We start from the raw sequence: 15,674 nt of genomic DNA on the forward strand, positions 1-15,674 counted from the left end.
CTATAGACTTACTGTTATAGTTACTATAGACCTACTGTTATAGTTACTATAGACCTACTGTTATAGTTACTATAGACTTACTGTTATAGTTACTATAGACTTACTGTTATAGTTACTATTGACTTACTGTTATAGTTACTATAGACCTACTGTTATAGTTACTATAGCCTTACTGTTATAGTTACTATAGACTTACTGTTATAGTTAATATAGACCTACTGATAAACCAAGACATTCTCAGTCCTGTTACACAGCAAGTGTTTCAAATATTTCTCTTGCTGTCAGGAACTCCATCAAATGTAATCAGAAATAACACATTGGCATGTTAGCTCTTCTGTAAGTAAAAAACTGCTGTTGTAAGGCCAACCCAAAGAAACAACACAAAAAATATATATAATAATCTGACAGGCCAAAACTACCAGCTTCATTCCAAACCCTCCACCAAAGATTGTCTATTATATTGACAAGTGACCGCTCTAACAATGGAAATACATGTCCTCAAAGACGGGCGGAAGGAGCTGAGATCAGGCGGGAGCATTCTAGCCAATAAGAGTGCAGGCAACATGCCATAGAGATGATAGAGGACTCATCTTTGTGTCTGTGCTATTATGGCATACGTGACAGCATGTGCGGAGCCATTGAGGCTATCTCCATTTTAATGTTGTCAAGGTTTTTCTTCTTCATTGGCTGATTGCGCCGAACTCATAGAATTCCCCACCCGGCTGTCCACTTTAAAATGGTGGAAGCCCTCCATGGCAATGTCCATGCTAAAATGGATGATATTCATGATGAGTCCTCTATCTATCTCTATGATAACAGGCACAACTCCGATCTAAAGAAGATGCTGAAATGCCATGTGCGTCCACTTATATCAGTGCAAACAACCTCACCATTACAAAACATCTATTAGATCAAATAAGTCTCACATAGCAAATTAGCAAAACCATTTCTTGATGACCAAATTCGACACTCATTGACCTCCATAAAAACATTTCTCACTTCGTGGGTTTATTATCGTGTACAGATTTTGGGCTGAGTAAAACCTCTCGCTTCACCTCTTCCTCTCTGCCTCGACTCAGTGAGGTGAATCTTCTCGGGCTCCTCAGCTCTGGCTGCCCTGGAATACAGAACTGTAATAAAAGCTCAAGCAGGCCCTTTGGCCCAGTGACAGGGTTCATTTGTCAACTAGCCGAGCTGCTTGTAGCCCCACATAGCTAACTGTACGGAGGCTTGTAGCGCCACATAGCTAACTGTACGGAGGCTTGTAGCTCCACATAGCTAACTGTATGGAGGCTTGTAGCTCCACATAGCTAACTGTATGGAGGCTTGTAGCTCCACATAGCTAACTGTATGGAGGCTTGTAGCTCCACATAGCTAACTGTATGGAGGCTTGTAGCCCCACATAGCTAACTGTATGGAGGCTTGTAGCTCCACATAGCTAACTGTATGGAGGCTTGTAGCTCCACATAGCTAACTGTATGGAGACTTGTAGCTCCACATAGCTAACTGTATGGAGGCTTGTAGCTCCACATAGCTAACTGTATGGAGGCTCGTAGCTCCACATAGCTAACTGTATGGAGGCTCGTAGCTCCACATAGCTAACTTTATGGAGGCTCGTAGCTCCACATAGCTAACTGTATGGAGGCTCGTAGCTCCACATAGCTAACTGTATGGAGGCTTGTATCTCCACATAGCTAACTGTATGGAGGCTTGTATCTCCACATAGCTAACTGTATGCATGTGTGTAGCTCCACAACAAATATCTGTAGAGGAAGTCAATACATGAGTACATGAGCTGTTCATTTCAGTCACCGTGCCGACCGACCGGCAGACCAGGACTGCTGCTACAGTACTGATTGTTTGTTAAAATTGTGTCCCAAATAGCACCATATTCCCTATATAGTGCACTTATTTTTCTATTCTGCCAGTCAGACGTAGAATCAGATCCAGGTCTACCTTAGCCCAAGCTAAATTGAATTCCTGTAATTTCACAGACAACTCATGCATGAGTTCGATCTGTATTAGATCTGGCTTTTACCCTTATCCTTTTGTGTGGTGCATGTTTATCTGCAACATAGTTAAACAGTGAAATAAAACTATTAAGGGCCTGATCCGAGTCAGTGATAGTTGACACAACCAACTAGTCAGTCACTCAACCTCAACTTTTGCTAATTAAAATTAGCTGTCACGACTTCCGCCGAGGTCGGTCCCTCTCCTTGTTCGGGCGGCGTTCGGCGGTCGACGTCACCGGTCTTCCAGCCATCGCTGATCCATCATTCATTTTCCATTGGTTTTGTCTTTATTTTCTACCCACCATTATCCAATTACATGTTCATGTATTTAACCCTCTGTTTCCCCCATGTTTGTTGTGTGTGATTATTTCTATGTTCAGGTCGGTTCATGATGGCTTGTATTTCGACGGGTGCTGTGTTTACCCTGTGTGTAATATTTACCGTTGGTTATTGGTCAAGTGTATTTGTTTACCTTGTGCCTTTATTTTTTGAGTAAAGTACGTTGCTCACTCATTTTGCTCTCCTGCGCCTGACTTCATGCACCAGCTACACTCACCATCTAACATTAGCCACATTTCTCTTTGGTATAAGAGATTTAGCTACCTTAACATCTCTTATACAGGCTACGGGACAATGGTCACTGAACTCATTAGCAATTATGCCTTAGGCTGTAAACTTTTGAGGGGTGTTTGTTATCTAAGAGAGTAGATAACAAATACACTAGGAGAGTGTTTTAAAGTTGAGGCAAGTTGTTTTAGTTGTCAGCTGAGATAGATTTGGCTCAGTACAAATATCTTTCAGCCCATCAGATACTGGCATCAAACAATCCAGATTAAGATCACCCACTATTAATAATTTGTATTGATCATAGTTAGACAGCAGGTCAGACAATTAGCTGAGAGCTTATATATAGGACAAGGCAGGACAATACATTCCCACTAGTATCAAATGGGCATTATTTCCTAGGCCCACATTTAGGACTATTTTTTTATTCATTTATCCATTATTTTACCAGGTAAGTTGACTGAGAACACGTTCTCATTTGCAGCAACGACCTTGGGAATAGTAACAGGGGAGAGGAGGGGGATGAATGAGACAATTGTAAACTGGGGATTATTAGGTGACCGTGATGGTTCGAGGGCCAGATTGGGAATTTAGCCAGGACACCGGGGTTAACACCCCTACTCTTACGATAAGTGCCATGGGATCTTTAATGACCTCAGAGAGTCAGGACACCCGTTTAACGTCCCATCCGAAAGACAGCACCCTACACAGGGCAGTGTCCCCAATCCCTGCCCTGGGGTATTTTTTTTTTTAGACCAGAGGAAAGAGTGCCTCCTACTGGCCCTCCAACACCACTTCAAGCAGCATCTGGTCTCCCATCCAGGACCAACCCTGCTTAGCTTCAGAAGCAAGCCAGCAGTGGTATGCAGGGTGGTATGACTTAGCAGTGGTAATGGCTCCAGAAACATTTTTAAGTTGTTCTTCAAGTACATGGTGACACCCACTCCTCTGCCCACTCCATCAGATCTAAAACCATCATAACCAATCAGAGACACATCAGAGTCCTGTATAAGACTTATTTAACCAAGATTCAGTGATAACCAGAGTGTCCACGTTAGTTTGAAAACAATAAAATCCCATTTTCTAATCAATCTTCTAGCAAAGGAATGGGCCGCCATTTGAAACACTGTATGATTGCTGGAGTGGTTTACTGGCAAGAGAGACAAAGGTGGTATGATAATGTGAATGAATCCTCTATCCTGTGTGTGTGTGTGTGTGTGTGTGTGTGAAAAACATTTAGCCATTGTGCAATTATGTGTGCTATTTGTGTAATTGTGTGCCCACCTGCAGCATGACACATCACAGACCCATTATCCTCTTGGAAATAGATGATGAGAAAAGGGCTCATACATTAGACAAACAGTGTTGCTGTACATAGACAAAGACATGCTAATGATCATTGTTAAATCCATAATTCTGGTACATTTTACATTAGTATGTCTGTAGAGATATTTTCTCCCTCCCAAATGGCACCCTATTCCTATGTAGTGGACTACTTTTGACCATGCTCAATAGGGCTGTCATTTCATTGTGGCTATGGGATCTGCATTAATTGAGGTGATTTATTTGTGTTTCTTGTCACAGAGTAACTATCAACACTTAAAGAAGGAGCTGTTTGTCTTTCTCCCATTGCATCACATCACGGTATAAAGACATCTTGTCATCTTTCTATAATGTAATTGTAGATGCTTTCTAATTTGTGGTGCATTGACTAAAAATACAAGGAGGAAGCTCCACACTATTTGCAGTGGGGGGGGACAATAAACGTTTATTCCATCTTCCCAGGACAAACGTTAGGCCTAGCAGAGCTTCATCAGTATCTAAAAATACACCCTATTTCCTATTTCCTATTCAATGTGCACTACTACTTTCCAAAAACCACGGAAAGTATTCAGACCCCTTGACTTTCTCCACATTTTGTTTGGTTACAGCCTTATTCTAAAATATATATTTTTTTCTCATAATGACAAAGCAAAGCAAAGAAAAGCAAAAACAGTTTTTTTTTTAAATAGAATTTCAAAAATATACAAAAATGGAAATATCACATTTACATACAGTAAGTATTCAGACTCTTTACTCAGTACTTTGTTGAAGCACCTTCGGCAGCGATTGCAGCCTTGAGTCTTCTTGGGTATGACGCTACAAGCTTGCCACATCTGTTCTGGGGAGTTTCTCCCATTCTTCTCTGCAGATCCTCTCAAGCTCTGTCAGGTTGGATGGGGAGTTTCTCCCATTCTTCTCTGCTGATCCTCTCAAGCTCTGTCAGGTTGGATGGGGAGCATCGCTGCACAGCTATTTTCAGGTCAATCCAGATATGTGGTTGGGCCACACAAAGACAGAGACTAGTCACGAAGCCACTCCTGCGTTGTCCTGGCTGTGTGCTTAGGGTCGTTGTCCTGTTGAAGGTGAATCTTCGCCCCAGTCTGAGGTCCTGAGCCCTCTGGAGCAGGTTTTTAATCAAGGATCTCTCTGTTTTTTTGCTTTGTTCATCTTTCCCACGATCCTGACTAGTCTCCCAGTCCCTGCCGCTGAAAAACATCCCCACAACATGATGCTGCCACCACCACGCTTCACCGTAGGGATGGTGCCAGGTTTCCTCCAGACGTGACGCTTGGCATTCAAGCCAAAGCGTTCAATCTTGGTTTCATCAGACCAGAGAATCTTGTCCCTCATGGTCTGAGAATCCTTTAGGTGCCTTTTGGCAAACTCCAAGCGAGCTGTCATGTGCCTTTTACGAAGGAGTGGCTTCAGTCTGGCCACTCTACCATAAAGGCCTGATTGATGGAATGCTGCAGAGATGGTTGTCCTTCTGGAAGGTTCTCCCATCTCCCCAGTTGGTGATGCAACCAGTTGGTGATGCTCTCGATGGTGCAATTCAAAGGAATTGTCCGTAGAGCTCCGAGACAGGATTGTGTCATGGCACAGATCTGGGTAATTGTACCAAAACAATTCTGCAGCCCTGAAGTTCCCCAAGAACACAGTGGCCTCCATCATTCTTAAATGGTAGAAGTTTAGAACGACCAAGACTCTTCCTAGAGCTGTTTGACCTCAATCAAGTTGTAGAAACTCTCAAGGATGATCAATGGAAACAAGATGCACCTGAACTCAATTTCAAGTCTCATAGCAAAATATCTGAATACTTGTACAAAGAAGTTATTTCTGTTTTTTATTTTAAAGAAATATGCAAACATTTCCAAAAATCTGTTTTCGCTTTGTCATTATGGGGTATTGTGTGAGAAAAAAAGGATTTCATTAATTTTAGAATAAGGCTGTAATGTAACAAAATGTGGAAAAAGTCAAGGGTTCTGAATAATTTCCGAATGCACTGTAGTACATTTACCCTTAATTCCTACCATTTCTGATCTACAATGTTTGATACTTTGGTTACAGCAATTTCTGAGCCAGAAATGTGTTATAATGGATGCTCTGAAACATTGGGTGTATCCCAAATGGCACCCACTTCCCTTTAAGGCTCTGGTCAGTGCGCTATAGGGAATAGGGTGCATTTTTAGATCAAACAAAAGTGTATTGTTTAACCATTATGATGTTCTAATCTAATCTGATGTGCTTCTTTGGCATTGTTAGTTTCACCTGAGTGCAGCTTAAGGGGTGACTTGGCACAACGTAATGTGTGTGGCCACCAGGGATCAGCGTAGTTATTACACAGTGACACAGTGTTCAAGACTGTGACCCTCCATTACCAGACACCTGACCTACCTGTCACTTCACTTCAGATAACGCTAAGCTAACCCCGTTCAGAAATATGCATTATGGGTAATGCGGTCAGACTCCCCTCAGCCAGAAACATGGGCGCTCTCCTGAAAGAGAACAGTCACACGCCACAGATTAGATTTTTTTTCTCACCATGATTTTAATTGCATTGTAAATTCTAAATTGTGATCAACAGAGATCTATCTACAACAGTAGGAGAGGAGATGACAATGGACTGAACCCAGCCCTCCCTTCCACGCTCTCTAGACTAAGGTGCGTGTCCCAAAAGACACCTTGTGGGCCTTGGTCAAGAGTACTGCGTTATGTAGGGAATGTGGTGCAATTTGGGGCGCAACTTAACTCATATAGCAAAGTTATAAAACACCAGTGAAGAGAGTTCAGTCGTGTCATGGCAGTCTGAGTAATTTGCAATATAAATGCAAGGCCATTTATACTCTCGTGATATAGCAATTTGGTGTGTGATTGTAGGGGAAGTTGACACTGAACCCCTTAACTCACCAAATGAATACTGAGAGTTATATCTTATACATTAACCCAGTTGATTTGGATATAAATGTTAGGCATGGCTTGATAAACCATTGTTTCCCTCTGGATAAAGTAACATTGACAGCTTGGCCTGTAGTAATACTTCATAAAATGTCATGAATGAACTCTGTGTTGATGTTGAAGGTTTTGGCAGTAGCCTAATACCTAACATTAATGAGTTCTCTGCTCTCAAGGGGTAAACACTCACAGTGAGACAGAGTCCTACAGGAACTGTCAATGACCTAATAACCGAAAAATAAATTAGAGAAAAAAAACCTAACCATTTCTCTAGAGGTACTATGGGGTGAAAATAACGAACGCTCCTCTCCTCCCCTCTCCCTCCTTCCCTGTCCCTCCTCCCCCCTCCTGTCTCCCATCTTTCCTTCCTTCCTCCTCCCCTCTCCCCCTCCCTCTCCTCTCTTCTCCCATCTCTTGCCTCCTTCCTCCTCCCATCTCCCCTCTCTACTCTCCCCTCTCCCTCCTCCCCTCTCTCTCCTCCTCTCTCTAGAGAGTGTGGTAATGATGTGCAAATTGTTCAAGTACAAAATGGAAAATAAATAAACATAAATATAGGTTGTATTTACAATGGTGTTTGTTCTTCACTACTTGCCCTTTTCTTGTGGCAACAGGTCACAAATCTTGCTGCTGTTATTGCACACTGTGGTATTTCACCCAATAGATATGGGAGTTAATTTAAAATGTGGGTCTGTGTAATCTCAGGGAAACATGTGTCTCTAATATGGTCACACATTTGGCAAGAGATTAGGAAGTGCAGCTCAGTTTCCACCTCATTTTGTGGGCAATGTGCACATAGCCAGTCTTCTCTTGAGAGCCAGATCTGCCTTCGGTGACCTTCCTCAATAGCAAGGCTATGCTCACTGAGTCTGTACATAGTCAAAGATTTCCTTAATTTTGGGTCAGTCACAGTGGTCAGGTATTCTGCCACTGGGTACTCTCTGTTTAGGGTCATATAGCATTCTAGTTTGCTCAGTTAAAATGTTTTTATTTCTAATCTGTCAAGTAATTATCTTTTTGTTTTCTCATGATTTGTTAAGGTTTAATTGTGTTGCTGTACTGGGGCTCTGTGGGGTGTGTTTGTGTTTGTGAACAGAGCCTCAGGACCAGCTTGCTTAGGTGGGTTTTCTCCAGTGTTATTTCTCTGTAGGTAATGGCTCTGTTATGTTATGCAATGGTGTCTAGATGGAATTTGTATTGGGGCGGCAGGTAGCCTAGTGGTTAAAGCGTTAGGCCAGTAACCAAAAGGTTTCTGGATTGAATCCCCGAGCTGACAAGGTAAAAGATCTATCGTTCTGCCCCTGAACAAGGCAGTTAACACACTGTTCACGGGTAGGTCGTCAATGTAAATAAGAATTTGTTCTTAACTGACTTGCCGGGTTAAAATTAAATTAAAAACAATGGAAGGTTTCGGAATCTATTGGCTCTTTTCTGGATTTTGATCATTAACGGGTATCGGCCTAATTCTGCTCTGCATGCATTACTTGGTGTTTTACGTTGTACACAGAGGAGAGTTTTGCAGAGTCCCAATTCGGCGTTTGTCCAATTTTGTGAATTCTTGGTTGGTGAGTGAACTCCAGACCTCACAACCATAAAGGGGAATTGGTTCTATAACCGATTCAAGTATTATTAGCCAGATACTTATTGGTATGTCGAATTTTATGTTCCTTTCAATGACATAGAAGGCCCTTCTTACCTTGTCTCTCAGATCGTTCATAGCTTTGTGGCTCTCCTGTTTAGGCCGAGGTAGGTATAGTTTTTTGTGTGCTCTAGGGCAATGATTTCTAGATGGAATTTGTATTTGTGGTCCTGGCAATTGCGCCTGTTTTGGAACACCATTAATCTGGTCTTACTGAGATTTACTGTAAGGGCCCAGGTCTGGCAGAATCTGTGTAGAAGATCTAGGTGCTGCTGTAGGCCCTTCTTGGTTGGGGACAGAAGCACCAGATCATCAGCAAACAGTGCCCTTGCCAATTTGTTGATATATATGTTGAAGAGGGTGGAGCTTAAGCTGTATCCTTGTGGAAAGGAAAGGTAATTTGGTAAAAAGCCAATTTGACATTTGCTCATTATATTGTTTTTACTGAGGAAATGCACAAGTCTGCTGTTAGTGATAATGCAGAGGATTTCCCCAAGGTTGCTGTTGATGCATATCACATGGTAGTTATTGGGGTCAAATTTGTATTCACTTTAGTGGATTGGGGTGATCAGTCCTTGATCCAAATATTGGTGAATATTCCAAAGCCGAGGATGATGTTAAATAATTTAAGTATAGATAATTGGAATATGCAGTTTGTATATTTTATGATTTAATTTAGGATACCATCAACCCCACAGGCCTTTTTGGGTTGGAGGTTTTGTATTTTGTCCTGTAGTTCATTAAATGGAATTGGAAAATTCTCATAGTCTTTAATAGTTGAATCTAAGATTTGACAATGTACATACCCAGCGTCTGACAGAGTTTCAGGAGTTGTGATCCGTTTTTGTGGGTTATGTTGTCATAGTTGTGTCTGGGGGGGGGAATGCTTTCACCTACAGGTAGGTGTTTGTCCCCCTGTTGTAACGTCTGCTTCCAGCTCACACCTTCAAACCCCTAGATCCCCTGAATGCAGCTCACTTTCCAGACCACTTTCCAGCTCACACCCTCAAACACCTAGATCCCCTGAATGCAGCTCACTTTCCAGACCACTTTCGAGCTCACACTCTCAAACACGTAGATCCCCTGAACGCAGCTCACTCTCCAGATCCCAATCCCCTGAATTCTGATCACCTGTTCATACACCTGTTGCTCCATCACCATGTATGCCCTTGAGTTCCGTACCATGGCTGCCGGCAGTGGATGGAGTGAACCAGCTCTCCTTACAGTTTACCAGAGGGGTCTTAATTAGTTACAGACCGAACTGGCCTGCATAGGAGATTTAACGGACCTTAACCAATACATCCGGATGTCCACATCCATTGGCAACCTACTGGTGGACCGCAGACCTACACAGTCGCCCATGGCCTGCGAGTCTTCCACGCCCTTCTCTCGTCCACCACGGGTCCCAATAGCCCTAACCCATGCAATAATCTCCGTGACAGCAACAGTGGCAAACCTAGAAGAAATTGTAAAAACACCTCCCACTAGCACTGGTACAAAACCACAAGGAAGTGGGTTGATGCAGAGTATCTGGACATCTCTTACCAACTGGGGATGTCAAAATGAAGAAACTACCCCAGAATCTGACATTGACCAACATTTTGAAAAGCAACGAAAAATGGCCGATATAAGTGGGCTCAGTGCGGCAGCAGGTTAAAACAACATTTGTATACTGTGTAGCATGGCAGGTATAGTAATAGCACGTCAACCTGTGACGTTTGGGGTTTGTGCAAATGGTGCAAACTAGATGATGTTGAACTTGGACATTTTTATCATGCTGAAAAAAATTATGTGCCATGTACAAAAAAGGGAACTGACTGGCCCTTATGAATATGTTTAGAGTATACACGTAGTATAACCGAATATAACCATGTAGTCAATGTGACAGTTACAGAATGATAAATTATGCTATACCTTCTGAATTCCTGTGTGACATAGGGTTTTCCGGTCACAAGCATCCAAGGAACATGCCCTTAATCCTCTAACAGGTTGTCACGTTCTGACCTCTATTTCCTTTGTTTTTTGTATTTATTTAGTATGGTCAGGGCGTGAGTTGGGTGGGCAGTCTATGTTCGTTTTTCTATGTTTTGGGTCAGTTCTATGTTTTCGGCCTAGTATGGTTCTCAATCAGAGGCAGGTGTCATTAGTTGTCTCTGATTGAGAATCATACTTAGGTAGCCTGGGTTTCACTGTTTGTTTGTGGGTGATTGTTCCTGTCACTGTGTTTGTTTTCACAGGATAGGCTGTATAGGTTTTCACGTTCCGTTTGTTGTTTTTGTAGAGTTAAGTTATTTCATGTATCGTTCAGTTTCCATTAATTAAAGAACATGAGTAACCACCACGCTGCGCTTTGGTCCGCTTCTTCTCCTCCTATAGACGAACACCGTTACAGAATCACCCACCACAACAGGACCAAGCGGTGTGGTAATGGGCAAAGGAGAGAGCAGCAGCAGGAGCAGCGCGAGGAGGATTGGACATGGGAGGACGAACTAGACGGTAAAGGACCTTGGGCTCAGCCAGGAGAGTATCGCCGCCCCAAGGAAGAACGGGAGGCGGCGAAAGCGGAGAGGCGCTGGTATGAGGAGGCAGCGCGGCGTCGTGGATGGAAGCCCGGGAGTCAGCCCCAAAAATTTCTTGGGGGGGGGCTAACAGGGAGTATGGCTACGCCAGGTAGGAGACCTGAGCCAACTTCCTGTGGTTACCGGGGGGCTAGAGAGACCGGGCAGGCACCGTGTTATGCTGTGGAGCGCACGGTGTCCCCAGTGCGGGTGCACAGCCCGGTGCGGTACATTCCAGCTCCGCGTATCGGCCGGGCTAGAGTGGGCATCGAGCCAAGTGCCATGAAGCCGGCTCTACGCATCTGGTCTCCAGTGCGTCTCCTTGGGCCGGCTTACATGGCACCAGCCTTGCGCACGGTGTCCCCGGTTCGCCTGCATAGCCCAGTGCGGGCTATTCCACCTCGCCGCACTGGCAGGGCGACCGGGACCATTCAACCGGGTAAGGTTGGGCAGGCTCGGTGCTCAAGAGCTCCAGTGCGCCTGCACGGCCCGGTCTATCCGTCACCACCTCCACACCCCAGCCCTCCGGTGGCAGCTCCCCGTACCAGGCTGTCTCTCCGGCCCATCCGTCCAGAGCCTTCCTCCTCTCCAGCGCTGCCGGAGTCTCCCGCCTCTCCGGCGCTACCAGAGCCTTCCTCCTCTCCAGCGCTGCCGGAGCCTCCCGTCTGTCCGGCGCCTCTGCCGGAGCCTCCCGCCTGTCCGGCGCCTCTGCCGGAGCCTCCCGCCTGTCCGGCGCCGCTGCCGGAGCCTCCCGCCTGTCCGGCGCCTCTGCCGGAGCCTCCCGCCTGTCCGGCGCCTCTGCCGGAGCCTCCCGCCTGTCCGGCGCCTCTGCCGGAGCCTCCCGCCTGTCCGGCGCCTCTGCCGGAGCCTCCCGCCTGTCCGGCGCCTCTGCCGGAGCCTCCCGCCTGTCCGGCGCCTCTGCCGGAGCCTCCCGTCTGCCCAGCGCCGCCCGTCTGCCCAGCGCCGCCCGTCTGCCCAGCGCCGCCAGCGCCGCCCGTCTGCCCAACGCCGCCAGCGCCGCCCGTCTGCCCAGCGCCGCCAGCGCCGCCCGTCTGCCCAGCGCCGCCAGTGCCGCCCGTCTGCCCAGCGCCGCCAGTGCCGCCCGTCTGCCCAGCGCCGCCAGTGCCGCCCGTCTGCCAGGAGCCGCCAATGCCGCCCGTCAGCCAGGGGCCGCCAGTGCCGCCCGTCAGCCAGGGGCCGCCAGTGCCGCCCGTCAGCCAGGGGCCGCCAGTGCCGCCAGTCAACCAGGGGCCGCCAGTGCCGCCCGTCAGCCAGGGGCCGCCAGTGCCGCCAGTCAACCAGGGGCCGCCAGTGCCGCCAGTCAGCCAGGGGCCGCCAGTGCCGCCAGTCAGCCAGGGGCCGCTAGAGCCCCTCCGCCCGGAGCAGCTGCCCCTCTGTCCCGAGCAGCTGTCCCTCTGTCCCGAGCAGCTGTCCCTCTGTCCCGAGCAGCTGTCCCTCTGTCCCGAGCAGCTGCCCCTCTGTCCCGAGCAGCTGCCCCTCTGTCCCGAGCAGCTGCCCCTCTGTCCCGAGCAGCTGCCCCTCTGTCCCGAGCAGCTGCCCCTCTGTCCCGAGCAGCTGCCCCTCTGTCCCGAGCTGCTGCTTCACCTCTGTCCCGAGCTGCCCCTCTGTCCCAAGCAGCCTCTCTGTCCAGTGGGGTCATTGAGAGGGGTGGGCATGGGGAGTAAGCCACGGAGGCGGACAATACGGCGGACTAAGACAATGGCGAAGTGGGGTCCGCGTCCCGCGCCAGAGCCGCCACCGCGGACAGACGCCCACCCAGACCCTCCCCTATAGGTCAAGGTTTTGCGGCCGGAGTCCGCACCTTTGGGGGGGGGTACTGTCACGTTCTGACCTCTATTTCCTTTGTTTTTTGTATTTATTTAGTATGGTCAGGGCGTGAGTTGGGTGGGCAGTCTATGTTCGTTTTTCTATGTTTTGGGTCAGTTCTATGTTTTCGGCCTAGTATGGTTCTCAATCAGAGGCAGGTGTCATTAGTTGTCTCTGATTGAGAATCATACTTAGGTAGCCTGGGTTTCACTGTTTGTTTGTGGGTGATTGTTCCTGTCACTGTGTTTGTTTTCACAGGATAGGCTGTATAGGTTTTCACGTTCCGTTTGTTGTTTTTGTAGAGTTAAGTTATTTCATGTATCGTTCAGTTTCCATTAATTAAAGAACATGAGTAACCACCACGCTGCGCTTTGGTCCGCTTCTTCTCCTCCTATAGACGAACACCGTTACACAGGTTTTTTTTCACTTATGACCAAATAGTTGTTAGGGAGGTGTCAATGAGGGAGGGCCATGTGTTTAGGTGTCAAATTGAGAGGGACATTATAAGGGTTTCTGAGGTATAGTGTATTATGTTTTTCATTGTTTTTATTTTATTTTACATGACTAAAACTCTCGGGCAAGGCTGAGAAATGCATGCACCTGCTTTTGCACTACGTTGAACGATAATTGGCTTGAGGTGGGATTTTTTACTTATTTCTAGCTATGTAAGGGGATATTTTTGGTCCTGCCTCCTCAGTACGACTGAGATAGGGGAGCTGTAGTTGATCAACAGAGATGGTGCTTCCCTTCTCACTTGTGTTGGGCTGACTTTTCAGGTGTGGGACTTATTAAGCCCCAGAGGAGGGATATATTGAGAGTTTTCCAGAACATGTGTGGCAATTATTTATTTCAGAAGCGCTAGCAAGACTAGTGCACTCCAAATGTGCTCTGGGTCATTAGACACCATTAGACATGCACCTGTCTGGGGAGTGGGTGTGACTGGTTATTCCTGTAACTGTGTTATGGCCTAATATGTACTGTTGCTATGGTTATACCTCTTGGGGATTTTCCAGAACATGGGTGTTCCTTTCAGAGTAGTTAGCAGGATGACATGCCTGGTTATTTCTATGGACTGTTGCTATGGTCCTGTCTTAGTCGAGAACACGTCTGTATGTTTTAACTATTGGTGTGGCTGTAAAGTTTCCATGCCCTAATATGAAACCAAATGTAAATTAGTGCAAGGCAATAAGATAACGGTGGCTAAATGCCAGAGGAGATGAGTCATTAAGAGGAGTTACTGTGTGTGATGTAAGGAGGAAAAATGTATAAGAAGTATGTGCCAAGACTGGAAAGTTAGTTGTTTTCATGAACCAGCTCGCCTTTTATTATGTCGTAATAAAATAAAGTCTATTTGAACTCACAGGCTCCGGTATTTGTGAAATATTATTGACTGAATATTTTCACGACACACCCTAGATGTAGCCTGAGGCCAATCCTCCACCTCTTTCTCCATCTCGGGATCCATCTTGAAGCTCCCACCATAGATGATGTAGCCTAGAAAGGGAATGGTGGAGCGATGGAACTCGCACTATTCCGCATTAAAGAACAACAGGTTCTCCAGAAGGCGCTGGAGAACCTGCCGGACATGGAGCACGTGGTCTTGGTGGGAGCGGGAGAAGACAAGGATGTCAGGCAAAGACGAACCGGTTCAGCATGTCACGGACAACATCATTCACCAGAGCCTGGAACATGGCAGGGGTGTTGGTGAGGCCAAAGGGCATGACCAGATATTCGTTGTGGCTGCTGGTCGTGTTGAAGGCAGTCTTCCACTCGTCCCCCTCTCGTATCCTCACCAGGTGGTAGGCATTACGTAGATCCAGCTTAGAGAACACAGTGGCCCCCTGGAGCGGCTCGAAGGCAGAGGAAATTAGTGGTAGAGAATAACGGTTCTTTACAGTGATGTCACTGAGTGTGGGCAGCAGGTAGCCTAGTGGTTAGAGCATTGGGTCAGTAACCGAAAGGTTGCCTGATCGAATCCCTGAGCTGACAAGGTAAATATCTGTCGTTCTGCCCCTGAACAAGGCAGTTAACCCACTGTTCCTAGGCCATTATTGTAAATTAGAATTTGTTCTTAACTGACATGCCTAGTTAAATAAAGGTTAAAAACAAATGTTGTCCCCGGCAGTCAATGCACGGGCGCTGGGTCTTGTCCTTCTTCTCCGCAAAGAAGAACCCTGCGCCAGCAGAAGAGGGATGGATAAATCAGTAGCTAGGGAGTCCCCAATGTAGTCCTCCATAGCATTGGCTTCAGGTCTCGACAGCGAGTTCAGACGCCCCCGGGTTGGCTTGGTGCTAGGGAGGAGGTCAATCTCGCAGTCATAGGAGCGGTGCCTTTTACATTTGACTTCAGAAGTAGCTTCAGACTGAACCTTACTCACTCAGTTGTATTGGATGGTATTTCCAGGTTTCCTCTGTGTTTCTTCTGCAGGTTTTGGTTTGTTAGAAGTTTTTTCTTCATAGTCCTTGGTAGTAAGAATCCATTCAGGTAATTTAGTCCAAAATCAAAGATTTAGGTGTGGAATTCTGATTTGTATTGAAGGTTGTGATGTAGAGGTTAGTATCATGTACAGTGCCTTGCGAAAGTATTCGGCCCCCTTGAACTTTGCGACCTTTTGCCACATTTCAGGCTTCAAACATAAAGATATAAGATATTTTTTTGTGAAGAATCAACAACAAGTGGGACACAATCATGAAGTGGAACGACATTTATTGGATATTTCAAACTTTTTAACAAATCAAAAACTGAAAAATTGGGCGTGCAAAATTATTCAGCCCCTTTACTTTCAGTGCAGCAAACTCTCT

Source organism: Oncorhynchus mykiss, chromosome 14 (genome assembly GCF_057628025.1).
Source record: "Oncorhynchus mykiss isolate SJ-2025 chromosome 14, ASM5762802v1, whole genome shotgun sequence".
Classification (NCBI taxonomy): Eukaryota; Metazoa; Chordata; class Actinopteri; order Salmoniformes; family Salmonidae; genus Oncorhynchus; species Oncorhynchus mykiss.